Source organism: Vidua macroura, chromosome 4 (genome assembly GCF_024509145.1).
Source record: "Vidua macroura isolate BioBank_ID:100142 chromosome 4, ASM2450914v1, whole genome shotgun sequence".
NCBI classification, from domain to species: Eukaryota; Metazoa; Chordata; class Aves; order Passeriformes; family Viduidae; genus Vidua; species Vidua macroura.
Window position 1 is genome coordinate 9,691,441 of NC_071574.1, and position 27,285 is coordinate 9,718,725.

At 39.7% G+C, this 27,285-nt stretch overlaps 1 long non-coding RNA gene across 1 annotated transcript; it reads right to left on the reverse strand.

The window, feature by feature from the left end:
* Positions 1 to 1,390: 1,390 nt before the first annotated feature.
* LOC128806907 (uncharacterized) lies at positions 1,391 to 3,643 on the reverse strand. Its single transcript, XR_008436972.1, has 4 exons — positions 3,574 to 3,643; positions 3,289 to 3,474; positions 2,176 to 2,250; positions 1,391 to 1,463 (listed from the first exon to the last, which is right to left on the reverse strand). It is a non-coding gene; the product is annotated as an uncharacterized LOC128806907 (long non-coding RNA).
* Between the last annotated feature and the right edge of the window lie 23,642 nt (positions 3,644 to 27,285).

A 27,285-nucleotide genomic window follows, 5' to 3' on the forward strand; every position in this document is an offset into this window, starting at 1 on the left:
AATCTTTGCTGTTCTGTTACATCCTGTCTCTCTTCCTTTCTCTCTTGATTCTGGAACAGACAAAGACTTTTTCTTTTCACCTAGATGAGCTTCACCTAGGTGGTAACAGTAGAAGATGCTGTTATGGACTCCAGTCTGAACTCAATTCCAAAATTACAACTGGTTCCCAAGAAGAGGAAGCTAGAAGTTTACCAACTTCCTAGGATGTCCTTCTATGCAGTTCTTTCAAAAATCTCTCCTTACCAGTACTGATTCTTTCCTCAACAAGACGTGTATTAATCTCCAGTTATCCATATCTCTGCTGTCAGTGAATAACCATTCAATAATCACCCAGTCTCTTCTGAAATAAGTCCTTGAACTAAATGTGGTACATTTGATTTAATATCAGAGAGCCACTTGCAGTGTGATCAAAGGGGAACAGGCAGTCTGAATTCAGTGTAAATAGACTGTAGCACATAAAACTTCCAAGTGCAAAGAGCTAAGCTACTCTTTCTGCTTCTAGATTTAAATTTTTACCACTCTAAGTGAAAAAAACTGGTAAACAAGTAAAGAACCCGTATTTTTTGTGTGTCTTTTTGTGCCACTACTTTTCTCAATGAAGTAATTTAAACTTCAGTTGCAGTCTGAGCTATTTGGTTCAATTTCTGTGGCTTTATTTCTCTTCTGGAAAGGGCAAGCAAAATAAAAAATAGATGAAAATATGTGAACAAGGTGTGGGGGTAGTTGTACTTAAATATACAGTATGTCATGTATTTATTTCTATATAGACCGATTTCTCAGGGCCTGTAACAGCTTGGTTGCTTGCAAAAGGAAACAGTGAAAGGCTTACTTTATTCATGTTTTCTTTTCCTGTCTGAGGCAGGCCAGATAGACATGAAAAGACAAGCTAATTTGTTTAAGAATCACTGGGAATGTGCTAATGTTCTGAAGATTAATCAGGAAACAGAACTAAGCAACTCTTACAAAAAAACTTTAAATAAGAAAAAGCTACAAGTAAAGATAATAATAACAGTGCTTCTGCTACTTATTTTTATCTTGTGGTCTGTTTTGGAATTAAGATCTTTCTGCTTCTCCAAAACTGAGAAAACAACAGCACTAAGTCTTGGTTAACAAGACTAATCAGCAGAAGACATCCTGTGAACTTGACAGAAGTTTTTCATTGTCTGTGAAAATTTGTGTTGGCTGTGCAGACAGAAGTTCAAATTCAGTATATTTATTTTGAGAAGGACTACAGAAAATAAAAGGAAATGGGAACAACATGAGTGAAGAGAGCAGAATTTGACCCTACACATTTAGGAAAAGGAATTCATCAAACTGATTTGGAAGTACCAAAGAAGTTTTGTGCTGGTGAGAATTTAGATTTCATCTTTTTTAGAAAGATGAAAGCCAGTCTTCTTTAGAAATTTTATTAAAACTTGCCTAAGGAAGCAATGTGATCCCTGATTTTCCTTTATCCTGTATAGCTGCAAAAGCCAATACAAGAAACAATGGGAATTAAATGACTATCCAGTCAGCATATACATGGTTTGAAGAGTAATAAGCTCTACATTCCCTGCTCCAAGTAATTAAAACTGCACATCTGATTTAGTGAATAATAGCTTTTCCTGGGACTAAAAATGGCAGGATCTTGATGATGAGATACAAAATCTTTTGTAGAGTTAAAGGAGAAGCTTAGCCCTTATTTATGGATATATAAATCATGCCTGAAGCCAGTGCACAAATCCCAGAGCTACAAAGGAGGCATCAAGATGATATTTTAACTTTATGTTATGCACTTAAATTTTAAATATATTTATATTTTTAAAAGGTCCTTTTTTTTTTTTTAAAGTGTAACTACCCCCCAAGTAATTTTCAGCCTGGCTTCTTCTTGTATTAATGTTTTCATTATACACAGGAGTTTTTTTGTGTGTAGAAATACTACTTTTGGTTGTAAGCGCTAATTAGCTTATTTTCTGAAGAAGCAAACTTGCAGTCTTAATGTCCCTCCCAGTAACTTTTCAAACCAAGAACTCATTGTGACCAACTCCAGTGGCAGACAGAGCACTCCACAATACAGAATTTCCATAGCCTTAGGAAAATGTGTGGCCAGAGGGCGGCGAGAGAGAGAGACAGAGAGAAAGAGAGCAAGCCTCTGTCAGTGCCCCAGTAGAGATCAAAGCTGCAGCATCATCTCACCATCAGGAACAGACGAAAGTGCTCTTGGACTCGTTTCAGAGACTCCACACAGAAGAACATTCCTGCGAGACAGACCTACACAGAGCCAGAGTTTATCAGCTCCCCTGGCAGAGGAACGGCTTGTTCCACCCCTGTGGTTCTGGCAGGAGTAACCCAAAAGGACTTCTGCACCCAAAGAATGTAGTTGCACCAAACAGGAGAGGAGGTGGGGGGATCAAACCACTGTCCCTTGGAGGTGACAATGTAAGGGTGGCTTCCACTGCACTGGCGGTGAGCCCATTTTCACCATTTCACTTTTACACTGTCATGGATGTCATGGAGCTGAAAAAATGAAGATAAGAATAGTCCATCAGGAAAATTCAGTGTCAGCTTTCTGGTTTTCCTGGTTACATTCAAGCAGAGGCTACTCAATGACATTTATGCCACATTCCAATCACTTGATCTAAGCATTAGTTGGCAACAATACTTAGAAAGCAGAGGCTCATAAGGATTGCTGCAGAACTGCTTTTGTCCAAGGTAGTTCAGCCCAGGATCATTTCAAGTATGCATGGAGTTGTAGAAAAAAATGGCTTCCTTTTCCCCAGCAGTCACAGACTTTAGTTTTGAGACTGGCTCCAACCAAACTGACTCCAAATCTTCAGCAGAGCTTTGCTGAAATTAGCAAAGCACAGCACAGGAGATGACAGTTCAGCCTGGTCTTTGAGACTGGGGCTGAAACTCATGGAAAGACAGAAAATAGTGAGACTTGAAACATGTTACTAAATCTAAGCATTTACTGGATAATAAATTATTTGCTAAAAGTCTAAGATGAACTGGAGCCTTATCATGATTTTACTGTTAATTCAATCATTCTGGAGTTCTTGATGTTAATTAATTTTTGTTTTATAATGGGTATATAGTTCTGAAATATAAATTGAAGACACCTCACATTTTTAATAGTTGTTCCTTAACCTTTAAGGCATTTCGTTTTGTGTAGTCAATGAAGCCAATGTGAGCCTTTTTCCATTACCTACAGGACATTTTCTGAGATATTATTTATCAGGCAACTGAACAGGAAGTGCTTTGTCTACTTACTTTTCCCTATTTGTCCCTCTGTGATGCATCCATACATACCTTTATCCATGGCAGAACATCCTGTTTTGACACTCAGCAGATATTCCAAGTATGCTCTCCATTTATTCCATTTTTCCTTGGGCAGGCACAGGCAGCCAATCCATCACCCAAAGTCCTCTTTCCCAAACTGCTCCAATAATGCCTTACAGGAAAGGAGTCAGGTTGGCTTCCAGGAGATCATCAAGCCTTGGCAACAGTTTAGTAGTGGTTAGACAGCCTGAAACTTGTCTCTGACAGTGCTTTCTAGGAGATGACACTTTATTCTTGCTGTGGTTGTACCAATACCTGAAGGATATCCTCAAAAGCCAATCACTATGGATGGGCCTCCCAAAAAACTCCATTGTCTACACCTTGCCATGGCCACACTAGGGTTCAGAGGCATTATTCCTACTCTCCTTCCACAATGATGTCACAGTAGATATCTCCCCCATGTGCAGATCATTCTCCCTAACCAACTCAGAGCATTGTCAACTTCCAGCTTTATTGGAAGGCACCCCACAGTCCTTTGGGGATCCAGCCTTGCTTTTGGAAATCTTGCCACTGTAATGCCACACATGTCTGCAAGAATTGCTTAACAAGGAGGATGGGAAGCTGAAAGATTTCTAAAAACCATGAAATCATATTGGGTTCAGAGAAACCTGGAGATAGAAGTAGAACAGAAGTTAATGGGACCACAAGCTCAACAAAATAGTGACTTTTTCACAGTAAATGAGAAGTGATGACAACGAGCAAATCTGGGGGTTGGGTTTTCTGCATCTCCTGTTCCTATCAGTCAGCAGAACATCAGATATAAGTAATTCTCAAGGTACTTCTCACCATCTTGTGCCTTCCAGAAAATAAATCACATCTTTGGGATCCTTTCCCAAAAAATACACAGTTTGGGTGATAAACTCTCCTAGTGCAACCCCTGAGAGCTACATTCAGAGCTCAGCTTCTCCCTCAAGGGTTCCTGAATCCATAAGCTTGCTGCTTAATTGAAAAGTAATGAAGATATCCATGCTTAGCATTTCCCCCAAGACTGTTGACTGCTACAATCAGGCTTTTTCCTAGACATGTAAAGAATGCTTAAAAGTGCTCCTGTCCCTTGGGTGTTGCCATGCAGCTTTGTTTACTGGCTGTCCAGGAAATAACTCTATCAGTCAGAGGTGGTTGCAGAATCTAAAGACACAGCTGGTACTTGACTATAAAAAACCTATTTATCCATTCTCCCTTCAGACAAGCAGGAAAAGATTTAAGCTTAACAAATGAGCTGAAAAAAAATATCACATTTTATACAATCATATCAAAGAGAGCAATTAACACAAATCATTGCTAGTTTTTGACAGGGCTTAGTATGTCAGTAGCCAAATCAATGTGAGGATTATCACATTCTAGAGTAAAAGATACCAAAACCAGATTTGAAGGGCAGTGCCCTACAACATAACAGCAAAAAGAAAGAAAGAAAAAAAAAGCTCCCTAAGAGAAGCTGCAAGATTAAAACAAAATAAATTACATGATAGGTCCTAGAAGCATCACCTCCACAGCTTAACTTCAGCAAGACATCTTTGTGCTTCTCACCCTAAACTTTCTGTTTCTTTAAACACTTAAAAATAAATTTTCAAGAGAGATCATCTTTTTACTGAAAAGCAAAAAGCAATGGGAGATGGACTTTTCTGTTCCCATTTTCCCCAGGCATGGTAAGCCTTAGGCCCACTTTTGGGTAAATGTGTTTGTCACATCACCTGCCCAAGACAATCAGCAGCACTGTTTTAATAAACAGTGTCACTGTTTTAATAAAAATGTTGTCCCCATACACTGAAATTCACTACTATTCGATTTTGAGTAGATTGTCTTCTTAGGACTGATGTTGTTTCCTTTCACTGACTTGTCAGGAAATAGTCCATTCTAAGTCATAAAAAAAAATGGTATAGACTTCCACTAAATCATTTTTCCCTACCAGCTGCAGAACGTTCTCAAGACTACAATTAGGCGTTTTCCATTCATCCATGCAAACTCTGTCTTTGCTCATCAACAACTACAAAGTCACAAGATTTTAGTAACCAAAAATATAATTGCATTTATGAGTCTGTAGTAAACTCTGTTCTTTATTGAAAGGGTGAAACTGGCTTTTCTGACTGTGGAGAGAGATACACTATATTCTCTGCATGCTTAAGGATGATTAAAAGTGGATAAAAAATGCTATCAAACAAATTCTATCACTGCAGAAAAAGGATATCACATGGATGAATCAGTAAGTCTCACTACATACACAGGGAGATGATAGAGAAAAAGCTGTGACCTGCAAAAAAGTTGGGATTGTTCAGCCTTAGGAGGATAAACTGGATGTGGGACCTAACAGTCATAAATACATTAAAATTCTACTGCAAGCATTAAAGGAGAAGGTTTGGGGTTTTTTTGGGTTTTTTTTTTTTTCCATATTCACTCTGGGTAAGTCAAGAGAGAGTATCCATAAACTGTGGGGAGAGGAAAAAAAGTTTAATTGTCCTTTCTAACAGGAAGGATGATGAAGGTCTCCAACCTGAAGAAGAACCACCTGGATAGGCTTTGAAGCTTCCAGAAAGGGATATCTTTAAACTCTAACAGAACCAAAATCCATTGGGAATGACAGAAGGATCACTGGGCCTGCTTGGGGCAGAGGAATCCACAAAACTACTTCCAATGGTCCCTCCAGAACTGTTTTTCTATGGTTATTGATGTAAATTCAGGAATGTATCAAGGGCAAAAATCAGGACAGCAAAAAGGGGACCACCTGTACCTTCTTTACTAACAGAACCTGCAGGTGAATTTGTGTCCCATTATTGCTGTTTTGTGTAGAGGAATGACACTATGAATTAAATCCAGCAGGGCCTGACGACATTAATACTTTATTAACATTCAGAGAACAAGCCATTCAAACTTGGATGCCAAATGCTCCCCCTAGTTTATTTCAAATATTCTACTGGAAGCTGTATAGACACTTCACAAAAAAAAGCTTTTGTTCACAACCTATGCAGAAAAAGAGAAGTTGGGAATGGATACACACTAGGATGATTGGATATACCCTGGGACACAGACAGCTACATGAAACACCATTTTTGAGTGGCATGCAGCCATTTATGCCTTTTTTCTTTCAGCCTCCACACAATCACTTGCTCAGGTTGTAAATAGCTCAGTGAAAGGACAGTCTCTATCTCTAGCCTTGCATTTGTACAGCACCTAGACCATCACTGCCAATATATAATTATCTTTTCCATTATAATCTGTTACAGAAATGAGGAATACCAAACAACACGGAAGCAAATATTTAAAGGAGACCTATGCCAGAAAGGAAAAGGAAATTACTGCCAGAAGCAGTAATTTGATAGTACACACATTTAATGTTCTGTGCATTTAATTACATTTAATAGTCAATGTTTCATGAGGCAAATCACTAGTAAAAGAAGTCTGGGGATCTGTATAAAGCCCTTTTTTAGAGCTGAGTCAAAGAAAAGTCAGGCAACAAAAATATCTTTTCTACAGGAAATGTTTATTAAAACCTCTTTGAGCAGACGGAAGGGTCCATTTTATGAAGCTTCCAGTTCAAGGCTCAGAAGAGAAGCAAATTTTTAAAATGCTAAGTAGGCAGTGTTTTCCATTTGACTGTTTGGTTCAAGAAAGTTCAGAGGTTGCTCTTGGGACACACTAGGCTGAGGCTTTCATGGAAATCATGATAAATGTGTTTTCCAATGTACTGACCTGGATGTTAGCATATTTTTTTGCTGAACATTATGGGGTACTTCGCCTACTACATAATTGATTTTCCAGTAAAGCTTAAGACTTCTCTCTGATTCCAGTAGAAATCTGCAAACCATTTTCTTTATTACCACCATCCCGCACCAGGGGAGGGTGTGGGCTGGGGTGAGGCGGGGGGGAGCAGATTATGAAAATCCAGCAGCATTGCAGAGTACCAGCTCAGTAGCTCCAACAATAACCTGTTGAATTCTTTGTGTATGTGTGCACACACTCATACATTCACTTATACAAGGACATCTGCAAAGCCCTAATGGTCTTTGAAAGCACAATAGTATTTAAGTAACTGGATGTGCCCCAGCTCTTTTTTTCCAGTAGTCTTGGAATGAGGCCTGGCAAAAACTTGCAGCTGGTAGGGTTTCTTTTTTTTGGTGTGTTCTATGTATGTTAGTTTTCCTCCTTCATCCTTGAACCTTTAGCACAAATATTTCAATAGTCAGAACTCTTCTATGCAAAGCTATTTTTTTATCCTTCACATATTTTTCTCTACATTGAACCCAAACTATCCTCAGGGCAGGGAAAAACCAAAATAAAAATCAAGGAACCTTGGTAAATAAGTTTGCTTTTGATATATATGAAAGATGTAATTTGAAGAGATCTCAGAGCACACACTAGAGGAAATTAGTGTGTAGGTAGAAAACTACTACAGGAGTACCTGACAACGAATCAAAGCACCTTCTCAATTAAATGAACCTACTTAAGTCTCAGGCTGCCCCACCACTGCTAACTGATACTCTTTTCCAGAATAGTCCAAATTACAACTGTCCCCCAATATAAATGCCCCAAATAATTTTAACTCCTTTCCCCTTTGTAATAATTTGCTTTGCAATCATGCTCTTCTTCCAAGAGATCACAATGTAGATGGAGAAAAAAACAAGCAAACAAGTACATCACGGGCAATAATGTGTGGAGAAGACAGGAAGAGCACACCAAGTGCACCAGCGTCTCTCTGGGTTTCCCAGAGCCCCATTTCTAAAAAAGGTTCATCATATTCCAGCAGCGATGGCTTTGACTGCTTTAATTCAGCAGTACGTGTCCAGGGGCTAAGGCCACCTTGTCATTGATACACTTGACTGGCAGGCATGGATCTTCCCTGTCAAAATACCCAAGTGTTTAAGTAATGACTAGTGCCACTTGAGTGGAAAAAACTAGGCGAGCTGTCAATACAATGGGTGTCAGAAGCACATTGTTACTCATCCTAATCACAGTAATTGTACACAGCGACAGGCAGGGAAGAAAAGGAAATGAATGCCTATCTGCTGGCAACAATGCAACTTCGTTTAACCTTAACAGACCAGGCTTTGATATCATTTCTTCCTGGCACTCTCTGCGATCCTGATGTCAAAATAGTTTCTCATTTGCAATGTATGACAATTTCCTCACATCTGAAAAGACACTGCTGCAAGTCAATAGACTATAAATTGCACTTGGAAATGGGATAATCTTAACTAAAGCCTGCCTGCTTCCCCCAGGAGGCCCAGGCCCACTTCCCCCTCCTTTTAATAATTTGTATGTTTAGGTGTTTGGTCAATTTACTCTACACTTGTAATGTCTTATAGGCAAGACCATCAATCAGATTCAGTGTGACAAAAATATCCTGCTGCAATATTACAGGTTATTAAAGGGATGATGGGATAAGGCTGCATGCATTTACTGGGCCCCTTTTTTCTCATCTCAGGAAACTTGTCACAGATCTAAACTGGTGATTCATCTTCTCTTCACTATCAACAGGTAGCAGCCAAGAGTGGACTTTGATGATCTGCTTTCACTGCTCTTTCCTCCACAGCTTCTGGCCTCCTCTAGCTGCCTCCCAGCCCTACATCCAGTTTTCCCCACTCCTGGGAGAATGCATGGCCATGAGGAATGCTGCTGTAAAGGCTCACATCTTCCAAAAAGGCAAAAATAGTTCCAGTGTCCATGGAAGGGTTTCCAGCAAGGGGCCCATCACAGTCTGGAGCACTGTATTTTTTCAAGGAGCCAAATTCACCTTGCAAACATTTTGCATAAGGTTCTAAAACAGATGATGATGAAATTATACCATTCAGATAGTCTTTAAAAGATTTTTCAAGAAAAAACAAGCTAGATTATATACAATATTCTTACATTAATTGAAATATATAGCACTTATACTTACTAGGCCTCAGAGTATTTTCTCTGAGCTTTACAGCCTAGGGCAAAGCAGGGAGGAGCAGAAGGGAAACATCTCACTCCCTGATTTCTCAGGCTACTGACTGCACACAGAGTGTCTATTTATGACATGACACATCACCACCAGAGCCACATGTCAGTCCCAAAATTGGAAAAGAAAGGGACAAAATAAAGTAACAAGCACAAAGAACAATGTGAGGCCTACACAATACCCTGGGATTTCTACAAGTGACAGTCTGGGTCAGAGAGGCTCTGAAAGGATGCCACAACCAGCGTACAGACACCAAAGACTGTTGTGGGATTCTTCTTCTCGTGTTTAGCTCAGTGGGAGAGAGTGTCACCGAGACTGCATGTGATATTCCAGCAGCCTTAACATTTTAATCCAAGGGCCTTTTTCCGATATTCTAACATTTCCTGCCTTCCTTTGGAATAGACATGATATTACATGGCTCAGTACCTAGAAAGCATACGAGACAATTCTGTCTTCAAGAGGCAGGTGCTCACTAATAACCATCACACTATGAAATGAATGTAAGAAAATGAAGCATATTTTACATAATTTCACATAATTTCTCCATGTTTCACCTGTTCAGTCCCAGATAGCTGTTTTGCTACATCCTCTTTACTCAGATTCCTCTACATTGTCCTTTTAAGAAATGACCTGGAGGAGGATATTTTCTGCCCCCCTGCCCTCCAGTCCTGTGTGCAGGACCTCTCCTAGGGTGACTTTATGATGCTGAATTGTATCCCCATTCATCTGTATAGCCCAGAAATAAGTTTTCTTTAAGATTGGTTCTGAGGGCGAGGTGGGGAAGAAGAGAGTTTGTTATCAGAAACTGCACTTGCTCCCCCGCATTCCTTCTCATGGACTGTGTTGTTTGCAGCACAGGCAGCGGGAGAGAGCTCTCCTTTGCTGTTAGTTTTTAGCTGGCTGAGGCAGAGAAGTTCCCCAGATTGTGGCTTTTCTTTTTCTTGGAACTGATCAGCCCCGCTCTGGACTGAACGCCCAGAAAAACACCGGGAGCTCACACCTGTGGCCCATCGGGACCCAGGATTCTCCAGCACAGGAGGGACTGAAAAGAGACTGAGAGAGCCAAGTTACACCCCACGACAAGGACACTCTCTCTGTCTCTCTCTCTCTGAATTTGCCATCTCTTCAGAACAAGAGATTCTCTTGTTTAATATTATTCACCCTACCCTGCAGTTTCCCACCAAAAAAAAAAAAAAAAAAAATTATCCTGGGCTGTGCAGAGCTGGAAGGGCTTTTACATGCTGTAATACAGACTAGGATGATGATGGTCACATCATTAGACAGAAAAGTTAACATCTTCAAAGAGATTAAACAATCAGTCCCAGAGAGACCACTCCACAAGTAATGCATGAATGTGCAAATTACATCTAAAGCTTTGTGTGGAATGAGAGAGGAAGAAAAAGCATGAGTTGCTATAAAGACCTCAGAACCTTGTTGATGGCATAAGAAAGGAGGTGGTAGGGCACTCTTATGAGCTACATCCTGTGAACTGCCCACACAGGCAGAGGACCCCTTGGAAGCCTTCTACAAGCTGGCAGGCAGGGGGCTGTTCAGTATAAAAAAATGGGACCCTCCAACCCAAAAATTCTTCTGAGCTCTTTGTGTATTACTGGTGACTGATGTCAGAAAGGCTTTATTTCCCAGAGGGGAAAAATGTACAAGCAAGACAGGCAACAAGGAAAGAAAAGAGTGTCTAGAGCTTAAAAGTAATGGAGCTGTTGCCTTGTGCTCTGACCTGGATGTCTGCTGGTGCTGAGGCTGCCTGGAGTGGGCTCCTCCTGCGGTGAGCAGCCAACATGCCACAGCCCATGGGCCAGTCTGATGTGTCCAGCCACATGTCATGACTCGGGGTGCCCAGGAAAAGCTGCAAGAAACTCCACAAAGAGATAGGAAAGGTGAATAAATCCCAGAGGCAGGACTGCTAAAAGACAGCATCCCATGCCAGCCCAAGTCAGACCTGGCCAGCAGTGCCCTTCAGAGGCATCTGCCAACTGGTATCTTTTGCCTTGTGAGCTGATGAAGCATTTGGGTGTCTGAACGGTGAGAAGGCCTTGCAGCAGGTAGGTTTCCCCCCCACCTTTCCTCCCTGGCTGGAAAAGCCACCTGCTAATCCACCAGTGCTTTCACAACATGCATATTTTTCTCTTTTGTATTCACATCACCATCATTACGCAAAAACATTGTTTGTTTTTGTGTTTTTAAGAATGCAATTTTAAGCATGGTTGAATTTTGCCTGCTGTTTATCAAGAGAAAAGGTCACAGCAATTTTGCATTGCAAGCCATTAAAGGAGGATGTTCATAAGTCTCTGATCCTCAGTGCAAATTAATGCAGCCCTGAAACAACCCTGGGCTTCACAGTTCACTTTTCCTTAGCACCAGTGCTTTCTGTAATCTAGGCAGCCGCACAAGAGGGCTGAAGGGCAACAGCTTTATCTGCACAGCTGATGCAAATGCAAAGGCATATGAATCCAGTGGATGCATTTTTTTTTTTTTTTTTTTTGAGCAATGATAAATTTAAAAGGGGCAGCAAAGCATTCCCCAAATTACAGGCTATTTCCCTAATTTACTATTATCTAGTGTTGCAGAATTTTGACAGCAAGGGCCAGGGAGTGAGTTACTGCAAGGCGTGTTGTAAGATGCAGTGATCTTTGCACAGCCAGCCCATTTTTTCATACTGAACTTTGAACACACTGTAGCATCTGCGCCTGTGGAGAGATGGCCCAGGAAACAGCTAGAATATTAAGTACCTAGTTATATGTCTCCCAAAGGAGGCTGCTGCTAATATTATACATTACAACAACATTGCCTGAATGGTTTATTAATGGTAGCAAAACAGAGTGAATACGACATACAATGATAATAACAATAAATGTTATTTATACGGTGCCTAGCCATGATAACGCTCTAGAGGCCTCACAAAAATACACTTAAAGTGCTAGCATTGCAATATTAAAATGTGCCCAAGGCCTCAGCAAATAAAATGGATTTGGTGTTTAAAATGTGATTTACTTATACGTAGTGTCCTTAGCAGCGAATTTACATTTTAAATGAACAGACAGAGACTTTCAAAAATCACACGTGGTTGTCATTGCCCAAGTGTTTGGAAGTCAGCTTGAGCTGTTACAAAATGATTTTGGGCCCAAATTATCTGCAGGTTTCTTTTAGGACTCAAAGCAGATTACATGGAATTATAAGGTCCTGAAGCAACCAATTTTGTTGGTCTGTGTGTGCAGGAAATTATAACTGTAATAAAAATATAAATTAGCTTGGTTTTAAAATGTAGCTAGAGTGTGAGGCAGCCAAGATAAACCAAAATGTCCCCAGAGTCTTTGATCTTCCTTTTATGTTGCTGGATAAACAGTGCCACATATTTGACACTCCTTTACTTCCTGGACATTTCCAGCCTTGGAAACACCTTTCTCAGAACTTCTCATGTGTGTTGGGATTCACCTCCTCAGGCAGCCTGTGTGGATGAGGTGGTCTGGAGCAGGCAGTGTCTGTCTCTTGGCCCCTGAGCCTGGTTTTCCATGAGGGATTGGATCTGCTATCTCATACTTTCACCATGCCAGTCCTCCTTCCACTATCCCAAGCCTCTCCTCAACCCTGGCACTAACCTCATGTACATAAAACATGGCACATTCTCAAGTATCAAAAGGAGTTTAGAGGAGCAATAAGCACCAAACTGCATGGCCAATAATTTTCAGAGCTCACTTGCCCTCCAGGATTACAGAGCCTTTCAGCATCTATGGCTTCAAAAGCTACCAGCAAAGAAGGAGTGCTAGAGCTACCAGAAAGCTCTGCAGACCAACCTGGGGACAAAGCTGGGCAGGAGGGGACAGAGACTAACTTAATATATTTATTAATAGTTGGCAATGATAGCTGGGTTAACTGCCAAAATCAGACCTAACTCCTCATCCTTGGATGTTGTGTCTGATCAAAAAGCCAAAATCACATTCTACCACTGCACTTGGTATGCAGCTACAGAGCCATCCTCTCATTCTTTGTTTTAGTGTCTCATAGCCCAGAGATATCTGAACATATTTGAAAGGTTTATCAAGGGACAGTAACAAGACTTTGACCAATGTCTTCTTTACATGCTACAACCCTTTCCATATGCACTTCTGACAGCACTATAGAATAACTAAAAGGAGCATAAGCTCATCTTTCTGCCTGAAGACTTCTCTCATTGAACATGCAGAACTAGGAACCAAAACATCCCTTGTTCCCTCACCTCATCTCCCCACACCCAGTAATTTTTAAATGGAAAGCACTGAATATGTAAGGAGTGCATGTGGCACAACCCAGAGGGTTTTTGATGTGCTTGTCAAATACGATTTTTAAAATAATAATTTCTATATATGCATGCATGTGTGTTTGTATAGACACACACATGTTTATCACCATACAGTTTTCTAAAAGAACTATTGTCATACCACAGACACCACACTTAGATCCAGATTTACTGTGCAAAAGATGCACATCTGCAGGGAAAATCCACTTCTTTGACCTTACTGTTACCATTAATATATAAAGGTTATTAGCATTTAAAGATTTAAGCATATGCTTTTATTTATCTGGAAAAAATAAAAATCACTTACAGGGAAAAGGTCTTAGACTCCATAAAATGGAATCTGGCAAATGGGCACAACCTGAGGGTTAAAAAAAAAAATAATAAAAAAGAAATGTTAAAAATTATCAATTAGTAAAAATTCAGTGGATTGCAAGTAGCAAAAGCATTTTAAACCACCAGAAAACTTGGCCCTGGATTGTCCACAGAAGATGTATAAATAATGACAGTAAAACTGTTCTTATTTCCAGGGCTTCTCTGAGACTACACCAGGATCTTTTGCCATCCCTCTCCACATAATGAGCACAGCCTTTTTCTTTATCTGTGAACAATGACAATTTCTCCATTATCAAAGAACCCGGGGGAGAAAAATCATCTTGTCTTTGCATAAAACACCACTCGTTTTTATGCTTTATATAAAATAATAATGAATGTGGAAGGATCGCTAAGTTCCAAATCAATCACAGTCCTTTGATGTTATTATTAACTGCACATACTCCATTCTTGTGGTTATGGTATCATCAGAACCTGTCAATTGATTTATGCCCTAGCGATCTAGTTGTCTCTATTCATTATCCCATATTTAATTAATATATGCCTCAGAAAGAGTTGTCAAAAGACAAAGTTAATTATAGCAGAAAAAAAAATCTAGTTCAAATCATGTCATATTTTAGTTTAGTGACACAAAAGACAATTTTAGCTGCTTCTGTATTTTTTCTGCTTGTCTGAATAAATATTATTGTATTTTCCTGCCCAAGTAAGAAAAAACCACTTGTCTCTACTCTTCATTAGACACTTTAGAAAGATTTCATAGATAATTAATGTTTTACTAAGTATTTGCAATTCTTGAGCTGTGCTGAAAAACCTGATCCTGAAGAACGGAGAATTTGACCACAGATTATTAACCTTATTTATTAGGCTCAAATAGCACCTATTATGAGAGGAAAATGAGTATTATACAATCTATAGGTAAATACATAAGAATTTTTTATTCAGAATTATTCCAGCTGTGTGGGCAACCTTCTTTGAGAGGCTTTCACTGTGTTCAAACAAATTACTCCTTCTGGAGGAATGTTTGCAGAAACAGTACATTTTAACTTCATGCTGGAAAATATTGATGTAAAATGAACAATTTAGGTCTTAAGTATAAATATTCACTGTGGGAATTTGATTCAAAGCTTTACAGCCATCCAATCAGAGGTGTGAGACTCACAAATCCAAATAAGTCAGGTTTTCTTAACTTAGGTATATTTAAATTAAGTCTGTCAGAGCCCACTGCCAAAAAAATACTGATTTTAAGATACATCTGCAGTATTTTAGTGAATTATTTTGAATAATGAATATATTGAGAAAATCGTACTTTTTCACACATATAACTTAATGAAAGAAATAAAAAAAAACCATTACTCTTAGCAAGCTGGGGATGAGTGCTGCTGTCTATGTAGCACTTACACCCTTTATATTACACATACTGATGCAGGGGAACTCTCATGATGATATTTTTAATGTTTGTTGCTTATGATTCTTCTCTCAGAGATCTGTGTTTTACTACTAAGCTTTTATTTTAGGTCTGACAGGAGAGCAATGGCAAAATTAGAAATATAAACCATGCCAAAAACTCTTTCATCCATTAAAAACGCCCCTATTGCATATTCTCATACCTTTCATTGCACAGAATCTTACTGTATGTAGCAGCTGTCTAGATTCCTTTATAGAAATCCTTTTATGGGGCTTCACCAGACACTGATGTATCTTCACCAGAAAGATTCCTACACATTTTAGGTTGGTGATTGCTGTCACCCTCCTAAATTTTCTTCACCACTAGGACTATTGGTTAAAAATCTGTGATTATATAGATATTAGTCTAGGCCTGAAGACCACTTATAATGATCCCATGGACTGCAAAATTTTCTGAATGCTGTTCCTGGTTTGAAACCTGCAACATTAACATCCACTACAGTCACACTGTACTGGAATGTGTAATCGACAAATGTCTGCCTCTGTGGGCAGGAATAACAATTATCCTATCAAGCAGGAAAATACATCCCTCTATCCTCATGTCCACTGCCAGATGAACACTGCCTCATGAGCTGCATGGATGTCAGCAACATGTACCAAACAGGGATATGGCTGGAGCAGTTGCTCTTCTGTAGAAAACAGGACTACTAACAAAGACCTGACATCCCTCAACCTCTAAAGCTGTCATTTCAGAACTGGGTGGACAAGCCTGGATTCTTTGGTTGGTATTTCAATATTTGATGTATGTGCAAAGCACATACTCATCCTCTTTTCTGTGTGGCAGCATATTTCACTCCAAGAGGCTGTTCCACATACAAAATTTATCCCAGTTTCCAGTGCTTTGTTTGTGTCCAATATTTGATCTAAGAATGGCACTGTGGGCCCCACAGGGCCTCCATCCACCTCTCTTTGGTTACAGTACCACTAAAGGCATGCTCCTGCACTTCCCCTGCGACCCACAAATCCCAGGGGATGCAATTTCTGAAGGAACTATAAACATCTAACAGAGCTGGTCAACTTATTCTTTAACTTACCCAAGCAAATTGAGCGACATTATTTTGGTTCATTAACCTCTTCTGAGCAGACTTCAACTTTATACCTATTCATTTACCATTTGTAGTAAGTTTTAGCAAGCAGTGAAGCATTTAAGCCTCACTTCTTATTTAAATTTCTTGAATGCATGCCTTAAAATGTTTGAAATAATAAACTCAAATAAAGAACATAAGAAACAAATTCAAAACATAAATATGGATAAATATATTAATTACAAAAATATTGTTTAAATGAATACGACTATATATTATGATTATTATAACTAATAATAAATAAAAATAATGTCTTATAACTGAAATTATGTCAATATATAACAACATAGGTATATACAAGTACAAACAAAGAACATAAACAAAAATCAAGCTAGGCTCTGTAACTATGAAAAAAGCCAGAGGTGTATCATGTACAAGTCATTAAAAAGGGAAATATACTTTGTCAATGCTTGCAATATTTGACCCCTTATGATTTCTAAAAGTGAGACTGACCATAGAGCACCACAGGTTATAACCATTCACCTTTTATAAATCTATTTATGGACTTCCATATTTCTCTCCCAATTTTTAGCTTTGTTCAATATTTTTTCTCCTTACAAGGCATGCATTCACAGATTTGGGATTTTCTAATAAATCTCTTTAGCCTGGATTATTGGCATTTATCGGTGAATTAAGTGTTGGGCCCTTTAGATTCTGTCTCCGCTGGGACAGTACAGTGACCAGAATCAGAGCGCTACTCTGTCAGGGTGGGGAGCAAACATCTCCCATCACCTTCTCAGAGGCATTTCCTGCTCCAGCAACTGTATTTAGGGATAGAATACAATTTCCTGGCCATATTCTTTTCAAGTAATGGCAGAATACACACTGGCACTCAGATACAGTGTTAAGATAATGGATACGGGCTGTGGGAAAAAGGAAAACAAACCTGTGTAGAATGGAGGGTATCAACATTATTTCATCCATACAAGGATACTAAAAGCACATTTGAAAAAGCTTCATCAGATCACCTGTGTGTGTTCCAGACACAAATCACCACTGTCCTCATGAATTTACAGAGAAACCTAGTAAGTAAATACCTCTTCTTGACTTGTATAGCAAAATGGAAGGGGAAAAAAAAAAGGTTGTGAAGTGTCTGCTTGGGAGTATATACAAACTAAATCAAAGGTATTGTTCAAAATTTACAGCAGGTCATCTCTTCTTTTTTCCTATTTCTTTTCAATATCGAATGAAGGGCTGACCAGCAAGGTCAAACTTTCCTTATTAATGAGGCATTGCTAGAGCTTTGTCTCATTAGGGCACTCAGAACTATGCATTTACTGCAATTTGCAGCACTTAATAGAGAAAGGTCAGAGCGGGTTACGTTCAATTTCCACTTGGCAGAGGGAGGAAAAATGGAAGTAATTCATTTGCACAAATTTGAATAATTCTTCTCAGTCTCCCTTTCTTTATCTCTGTCCAGATAATTCCTGCATCTTAGCCCACTCACAATCATCCCAAACCTGCCAACAGCAGGCTTTCTATGAAGGCTATAATGCAGCTGACACATTCTATGGATCCAGGTGTCAAAATAAAGCCATTCAACTCCCTCTCCTCCCTCTCTCACAACAGGGAATATGAGCTGCCTCTAGTGAGCTCTTAAACTTATCATAAATGTATCAAGATTGCTGTGGGCCATGAAACAGCTGTAGACAATTAATCTTTCCACAATTTTTCGGCATAAGAATTGCTTTCCCTGTGAAGTAACATCTGCCATGCTGAGGTGATTATTCATGGGCAATGGGCGCCACCATAGTTTTATGCATAGAGCCATCAGTGGCAATGAAGCAAAATTTATAGTTTTCCCTGGTTCAGTAAAAATAACATTTCAGCTGCATTAAAATGTCATCCATCAGCATTGTCCCAGAGCACAGGGCTCCATCTCATCCAGAGAAATTAAAAAGTATTCATTTTAATGGTAACTTGTGAAGCTTGCAGTGACATGGCTTTTTTCCCTCCTCCCTCTTTTTTTTTTTTTTTTTTTTCTGTAAGCAATATTGAGGAGGAGGAGGACTAAAGGAAAAGGTTATGTGGTGCAGCGAAGCTGAGGATTAAATGTGCTACTAGGAAGTAATGATATACCAATTACTGGGCTGCTGGTTCTTATTTATTCATAACCCCTGAACGCTTAATCAAAAATCCTTGAATCAAACTGAACAACTAAAGAAGGAAAGTTATTTCGCAGAGATAATGTAATTCTTCAACTTAAAAAAAAAAAAAAAAAAAAAGAGCAAGAGAGAGGCAGTGCCAAATGGATATAGAGGCAAGACACCTGCCAGAGTGGTAGGGTTAGTCTTTTAAAACATTAGCTTAAAGGAGTAGAAATTTAAGCCAGAAATGTAATGGTTGTCATTTACAAGCAAGTTTCTATTCTAACTCCTAGAGTAAAGCTGATTAATGTCTGCTTTGGCAGCATGCTCAAGGGAGAGAAGCGTGCAAAAACTTATTGTGTGAGTTTAGCACTTTACTCTGCATAGCTCATGCACCACTACATCAGATTGTTGAGGTAGCATCTCGCTCTGGAAGCACTAAGTCAAGGACTGCTCAGGAACTGAGATGCCATTCACCTGAGCAAAGATAACACATCCCAGATTTTAGACTACATGCTTACATGGGTAAAAGACATTTTTCCTTGGTGAAGAAGTGACAGAAACAAAGAACTAACCACATCTGCACCTTTTGGAACTGGACCTGGACTATACAGGCTTCACAGCTCAAAGGCGGTGGCAAGATGCAGTAGGTCCAATTCCCATTTCTGAGTTACTACCACTACTTCTTTTAGGGTTAAAAAAAATGTGTTTAGAGTAGGACATTATGTACAGAAAAATTTTCAAAATCTCTGAGAGCTAAATCTAAATATGTCTACATTCAAATTTTCAGCAAAATTGTGCTGACTCCATTTATAAAGCATATTAATTTAACCATTTGCACATCAAAAGTATTTTGGAATGAGAATTAGAAGATATCGTAGCTTTTAAGGATAGACTTTTTACATAGGCATATAGGCAGTAAAATATTAGATGAAATACAGCACTGAAGGAAGAGCTTCCCCACCAGAGCAGATTTGGCTCCAGGCAGACTGAAGCACACACACTGCAAGTTTTATCTTTTTGTTTACAGACTGATTTTACTGATCAGTTTTTGCATTGTACCTTTAACCACTCGATTGGGGTTTTTTTCCCCATGGTGTTTCTGTGGAGACAAGCTCTCCTTGAGGCTTAAATCCTCTGTGTTTATTGTTTCTCTCTCTTATGATGCACCTCATTACAACATGAGTGCCCAAAACAAAAATTCAGGCTTGGGCCAGGAGTCAAATCTCAAATCCTTCAATAAGTTAAGTGATACCAAAATATAATCTGCCAAATCTGAACAGCTTGAATTTCAATAAAGCACCACAGCAGGTAGATGAACTTTTTTTTTCACTATCTAATTCCGAAAGTACAGCTTGCTATAAGAAAAATACCTCCCTCTCTTTCCTGAGAGTCTCTAAAAAATACCAAACACACAGTAAGAGACAAACTCCCCAGCTATAGTTTTTGTCTGAGAATGGAATTAAATATGGTCTAAAGGAAAAATTAAATTCCCTTAGTGAGAGGCAGGGCTGTCAGCAGCTTAGTGGTGGTGAGAGGCTCCAAAGAAGAACAAACAGGTTTGTGATAAATTGTTACATGCTTGTGTTTACCTCCATTCTTCTGTTTCCTGTGCAATGGGGGGATTGACTCAAGGCCCACATCTAGGATGAAGGGAGCCTGGGCTGATCTTTAATGGATCCTACACTTCTTACTGTTTGCTGCAGAACAGAAAAAACTCAACAATGCTGTCAGACCTATCCCCAATACGGGAAGTAACAAAATAATTTTGATGGTTTGCATAAATTCTTCCAGTCCCTCTGCTGATTCATTGTAAAGACAGGTCGAGCTCCCGGGTCCTGACTGACCTCTCTTGAATTATGAGGGACCTTGCCTGGAAGAAATATTACAGTTGGCAAGATTGGAAAACAGCAACAGTGCCTGCCAGACCCTCTTGAGACTTCAGCGATCAGCTAAAGTGGCACATGCTGAAGGACACGAGACTCAAGAGCAAAGAAAATACTGAAGGGGAATTGCAAGTAACAAACCTTGAGAGAGAAAAGGTAACAGCTAGTGAGAAATCATATAAGAAATACTTTTGACTTAAGGAGAAAATACAGGTTTACTCATCCATGTGGAAAGGAAAAGACATCTGACCAAGGCCCCTCTCAATTTCAACAAGCAATCTGAACTTTCCTAGAGTCAGCCTATTCACAGGAAAAAAAGCAACAACTATCTTTGTTTTGTGTTCTATGGAGCTGCCTGAAGGCTTATAGCAAACCATTTTAGTTTTAAGGTAAGAACTGGGTTTTATGAGCACTAAGAACAGTCTCAAGGACCATTTAGTACTGGACCTATCTCTGCAAGCCACAAGTGCAGACACCCCAGGAATCTGCTAAGAACAAGGCAAAGCATTTGTTCTCCTGGATATTATTCCCAGTTTCCAGAAATCAGTGTTTCAGGGATCTCCTGAGCCAGAGGCTGCCTCTTCCTCTTATGCATCACTTGTAATATCCAATCCTCCTCAACACAGCACAGTTATGTGCTTTTGATCAATTAGCAGTTTCAAGCAGTTCTAGAGAGTTGCCCTTAACTCGGTGCAATCCCTGCCCCTTCCCAACATCACCCATCTCCAAAGAGGGGCACGAAGACAGATGTTGGTCAGTGCTACTGGCAACAGCCCAGACAGAGGAGTATCATGTGAAGGACTCGTGGAGACATTGGCCTTCGTTTCTTCCTTAGCAATAACCCACCTTGATCCCCAGCTTTTCCCAGCAGCTCTAGGGGTCTGCCTTCCTAGGAGGCCAAATGTCTTCTGCATTCAGAGGAGAGACAGAACCCTCCACATGACTCCTTTGAGTCTCAAGAGGTGTGAGAATATGTGAACCCTTTTGTGAAAGTTAGTATTACAAGTGTGACTTGGCTTTTAATTTAAAAACATTTCAACTGAAATAGTAAGCCACAAGGCTTTTAAATTTTGGCTCTTTTTTAAGCTGCACAGTTCCTCTTCCCAAGGAATGTAAGGACAAGACAATTAACCATGCTATTGATTTTCTAAAATAACAATCTTACTGTGACTTCATCAGGAAATCTGCTGATGCCAGGCCATAACTGCACTCCCTGACCACACCAAGCCATCTTTTCCAACTGGGGAGGTCTTTGCCACCTTGAAAACTATCGGGTTTCACCATAACACAGGCTGAATACTTTTACGGATTTGTGATGAGCTCTTAACTATCATTTATTATCTGTGGTCCAGAAACGCCAGTGGAAGTCCATGTGCAGAACAGAGCATTATCCAGCATCCCTGCACTAGTTTGCTCTGACAGAGTAAAAATGTGCAGGGAAGGCCCAGTTCCAGCCTGGGATATGTCCCCAGGGCCTCCAGGGTGAAACTGAACCTCTGTGTCCTCTCATCCGAGGTCAATCATGCATTAGATTTAACTCTTCAGGCTCCAAAAGAAAGTACAACAATTCTTCCCTTTGGATGGGGAGCACATACATACCATTAATTATAAACAGTAACTAGGAGCATTGTGTTAGCTCCAGCCAGAGGAGTTTCCCACAGGCAGAAAAGAAGAGGGAAACCCTGGCAGGTAAGTGCTCTGTTAGCCACCAAGCACATGAGATGATGAGTGGATTACAGATGGCCTGCCTAAAATCATGTGAAACTAAAACCAGCCTGGGAACTGTACCTACAGTCACATTATCCATCAAGCACTCTTTCGTACTCCTCTTCCTTCTTGGAACACGTTGAGAGGCACCACTGAGCACCAACCACTGCACACACTGAAAGAAGAGATTTAAAGAGAGCTGGGGGTTTTCTGTTTGTTTAGCAAACCACCATTGTTTTCTGCCCCACCAAAGTCACTGCAAGGGGAGAACCTGCAGTGAGAAGGGACAACATGTTTCTGGAACATCAACTCTCAGCCAAGAGCAACAATTCATTCACTTTCTAGCAACAGCAAAAAGCATGAGGTGTTCACATTTGGAGCCAAGGAAAGAGCAAATTAAATCTTCTCGTATTCTTCCCATTGAGCTAAATACCTTTTTCTACATGTATATATGGTTATTTACTATAACTTTACTTCATTGAAGTTAAAGACTTTATGTTAAATGTTGTGAGTCTTTTAAAATAGGACATGCTGTAGAAAAAGAAAACAGGTTGCTTCATCAAACACATTAAACCTTATCTCTATCTGATTTTTAAAAATTGTGAAGCACAAATTATCCAGAGCTTAGCACTCAGTGTCTCTTCCTTGGCCTATAAAGTCAACAGTTATGGTGTTAAAGTTTAATCAATCCCATAAAATGTTACTCAGAAAGTGACCCTGGTGTTATGGCTGAAGTACATCTCCTACATTAAAAAGCACTTTCGTGGAAGCCAGAGCAGTGTTATTGAAACAGAGAGCTAATAGGTGTCTAGATGAGGTTATGAAAGGGAGGAGAAAGTAAAGGAGAGCACTGGGAAAGGCAGCTGAAGGAGGAAAGTAAGAGGAGAGAGAGGAGAAAATATTTTTTTTCCAGTGGTTCTCCACAAAGCTAAATGTAAATACATGAGTGTTCAGGTTGAAGTGTAAGAAGCTGATTTGACACTTGCTCAAAAGCAGAGATCTTCATTAATTTCATATTAAAGCCAGATGCAATTTTCACAATCAACACAGTAAGATTACAACAAACAAGAGCAATGGTAAAATCAGTGTAAACAGATGAAAAGGCATGACTGATTCCTGCACAGTATAGGCTTTTGGATACTGTTCAGGTGAAGTTAATTAAATTCTAACTTCATCAGAACATTGTATTTGCTGGCAAAAAAATAAAGCCGGAAGATCAGTAATTATTGTCTGTGAACATCCTTTTTGACCATTATCATCCTGATTATTGATTCATTTCCTAACATCCAGCTGAATTCCATTGCAACATGCAAACACTAGACAGGGCACAGTGGGCCTTGCCACTTATTCTACTTCCTCTATGTTTTGGAAACAGCCAGCATCCTTCAATATTTATATTGTGGTACACAGCTCTGTTTGGAAAGTGTCACCAGTGAAGATGATGAAAGCACATGAACTCTTCTGACAGGGGAAATATGGCTTGAAATCAGAACAGTTAGGCCTACCAATAAATATAAAACTGCACAGTGAGCTGCCAGACCTCTGTATTTCACCCAGCAGAATTTAGACTCCACCACTCACCAATAGATTCATAAGAGTCAGGCAGATTTCAGGTGAATGTTATTAATCATGCTGAACCTTTGGTGTGATATTTGATGTCTTCCAGACTTACATCCAAGCATATACAAACCACTGAGACTATCAAACACATTCAGAAACTACCCAAGTTAGCAACTTACCAGAACTAGTTCTCTGTGTTAGATATTGTGCAGGGAGAACTAAAAAGAAGACAGAGGCTGAGGACAACCCAGTTTTGAGAAGCAGCTGAAAAAAAGCTATTTTAAGAGGTAAATATTTCTCCTTCAAAGGCCTCTGTCTCCAGACTAACCCAGGAGTGATTAGCAGTGTATTTTCAAAGTCTAAAAAAGTAATTTTTTTTCTTACTACCTTTAATCAAATTCTGAAGCACAAATCCTATGAGAAGCAGCTGAGGGAGGTGGAGATGTTTAACCTGGAGAAAAGGAGGCTAAGTGTAATGCTCACGCTGTGGCCACAGGGTGGAGGTTTCCCAGCTAGCTCGCTCCTTGTGACCGACGGGCGCTTACGAGAGTGGCTGCCCCCAGATCTCATCCGAGACCTCCTTTGGGCGGCTGTGCTTACAGGGATGTGCAGCTCCCTGCAGCAAGCTGTGGTGTGGGTGACACAGCAGCAGAGCAGTAGGAAGATCCAAGGCAAAGAAAGAGAGAGGGACCACTTGTGTGAGCCCCAAGGCAGTTTAATACCCAGGAGGAGTCAGTGGCAAGTGGCAACCAACTGAACATTTGCAACATCTTTTAAAGAGAGGAGGGTATGAGGGGTGGAAACAACCTTTGTCCAATGGGAAAGCACTGGGGGAGGAAAAACACAACTGGGGATGTCCAATGAGGGCAACCCAGGGGAGGGAGCAAGTTTAATGGTCCAATTGCTTACTAGGGAAGGGACGACAGACAGGGAAAATTCTAGAACAAAAGAGGTGTGCTCAACTTGACAGACAGAGGTAGGAGGCAGTACAATGGGGATTGACGAGGGTGAATAAGGAGACAAGGGAGGTACTGGAGAAACTGACATGGGGATTGACATCCACTTGGCAGGAAAATATTGAAGTAAACAACTCAGGGCTAAACCATTAGGGGGACAAAATGGGGTACATGGAGCAAACCATTATAAACTGCTTAACAACAGACATTTGAGAAATGCTTCAAAAGAACAATTATAAAGCAGCAAACCACCACAGCTAAAGGGGGATCTTATCACACTCTACAACTCCCCAAAATGAGGTGGTAGCAAGGTGGGGGTCAACCCCTTCTCCCTGCTAGGCACCTAGTAGGACATAGCCTCAATCTGAACCAGGAGAGGTTCAGGTTGGACATTAGGACGAATTTCTTCACAAAAGGGCTTATTAAACATCGGAATGGACTGTCCAGGGAGGTGGTAGAGTCACCATCCCTGGAGGTGTTCAATAAAAGTCTGGATGTGGCACTCAATGCTAGTTGACATGTTAGTGATCAAAGGTTGGACTCGATGACTTAAGAGATCTTTTCCATCCAAAATGATTCTGTGATACCTATAAGAAATTTCAACTGACTTTTTTTTTTCTCAGAGATATGGATGAGGAGATGGCCATATTTCGGAGATAATTTCAAGTTAGTTGTACCCTGTAGTGAGAATGTTCAATTGCAGCATCAGATATAAGGTGCTGGTATTTCAGCCTAATTTAACTAAGGTAGTTAGAACTTGATGTTTATTAAAAGATTATCTAAGCCTGGTCTGGGCTGGAATTCAGTACTGGTATTCCAGAGCAACTTTGACTGCAGTAAGGATATTCTTGTAGTCCTGGAGAAGAAAGCAGAAAAGCTGTCATCTGAAGGAAAGCTAAAGAAACATTAAGAATCACCCCTGCAAGATAAATACAGAAAACATAGCTGGACAGCTCCCTCTACCCAGGCCCTCTCAGACAGACCCAGCAGCAGCCAGACTCCTGTCACAGCTATTCTCCAGAATCTGCTACAGCATCCAAAGAGAAGCATTCTCCAAACCTATTTGAGTTACATCTCAAATAACCAAATGTTCATTATGAATTGTTTACAAGAAAGGAGATACCTGCAATTACTCAAATAAAAGCTGACTTTAAGGGCTTTGCAGATCAGACTGTGTCAGCAACAAGAGCACAACCTAAAGAGTAAATTATGACAAGAATATTCCAAATGTACAATGTTTGCAGTTCTGCACAAGCTAAGCTGTGAAGGCCATTAAATGCTGGAACTCAGCTGAAGACACTTGAATGTACCAAGGCATCAGAGTGTGTCTTCCAGATACAAATTATACTAATCTGAATTTAACTTTGAACCTTTTGGTTTACACAATGTGGGATTCCTTTGAGCTTTTATAGTGTACAGAGCTGAAATTTTGCCTAGTTTCATCTTGAAATATATGGCAATACAAGATGTAGTTTAATAAATGTAATCCTTTGAACAGGATGGAAATCATGGTAAGAATTCAGTTGTTGCTTCTAGACAGGACTCACAACTAAAACACTGAGGTGTTCTGTACAGTCCTTATACCTAACCATGCCAAAACTTGTCTTGGATATTCCTATTCTGACTGCAAGGCAAAAGTAATGAATAAAACAATGAGAAAACCCATGTTATTCACTCAAATGTGTCAACTTGTTCAGGTGAATTTGCTGATGTGCAGAAGTTGATATCAATGGAAGATAACTTCTCAAGTCCTTAACTTGCTAGTGGTTCCAGATCCTCAGAATGACCAAAGCTGCAAGTACAAAAGACCAATTAGTCTCTTGTATCCATTTTCCACTCTGCCGGGGCTTTATATGATATTCTATCTCCAAGGCTATCTTTAAACAGCTTTAACCAGAGGTTTTCCTCCCTATCAAGAGGCTACTGCAAAGCCATGGCTCCCACCATTAGAGTTTTCCTTCAATACTTAAACTAAACCTTTTGCCTCATTTTAATCTTGCTATTCAGATTTTTTATGTACTGTATACAATAAATAATTCTTTCCCCTTTTTATTTTTTCCTGATAAAAAATATTTGTAGACCATGATTTCTTGCTCAAAAATGGAGATTTTGAAAGGCAAACAGTAAATTGTTCATATCCCTGCCATGTCTCAGAATAGCAAAAATAAAAATGAAGTTTTCTTCAACTAATTTCACACCAAAATAAAGTTCTTGATCACAATTTTAGTAGGAACATATTGCTAGTGAAGACACAGACAATCTCCAGTGGGAGAGAGGCCTAATATTTAGCAGAGATGCAATGAATTATGAATAAATAAATAAAACTACCAAGCTGAGATAAAGGTTAGTGTTTGAATCTCCCCAGAACACAGGAAGAGTTGCTATTTCAGCATTCTTCTGATCAGTCTATTCAAATTATGAGCTAAAAAGGGTTCCTTTTTTTATTCCCTTAAATAACTTATTAGTTAAAAGGGTGTGAATTAACTTAGAATGAATGTTCAATTCATATAGTAGAATCGCCATCATCATTATTACAGGAAGCTCTAATCATTACACAGCCACTAATATAAGACATTCTGCTAGCTTGCCTTTAATGAACATGACTCACATTTCACTTTAATGATTCCTACACCCCTGTCTCCTCTGAGCCTTCTACTCAGCCATGGGGGAAGGGTGGTCACTTC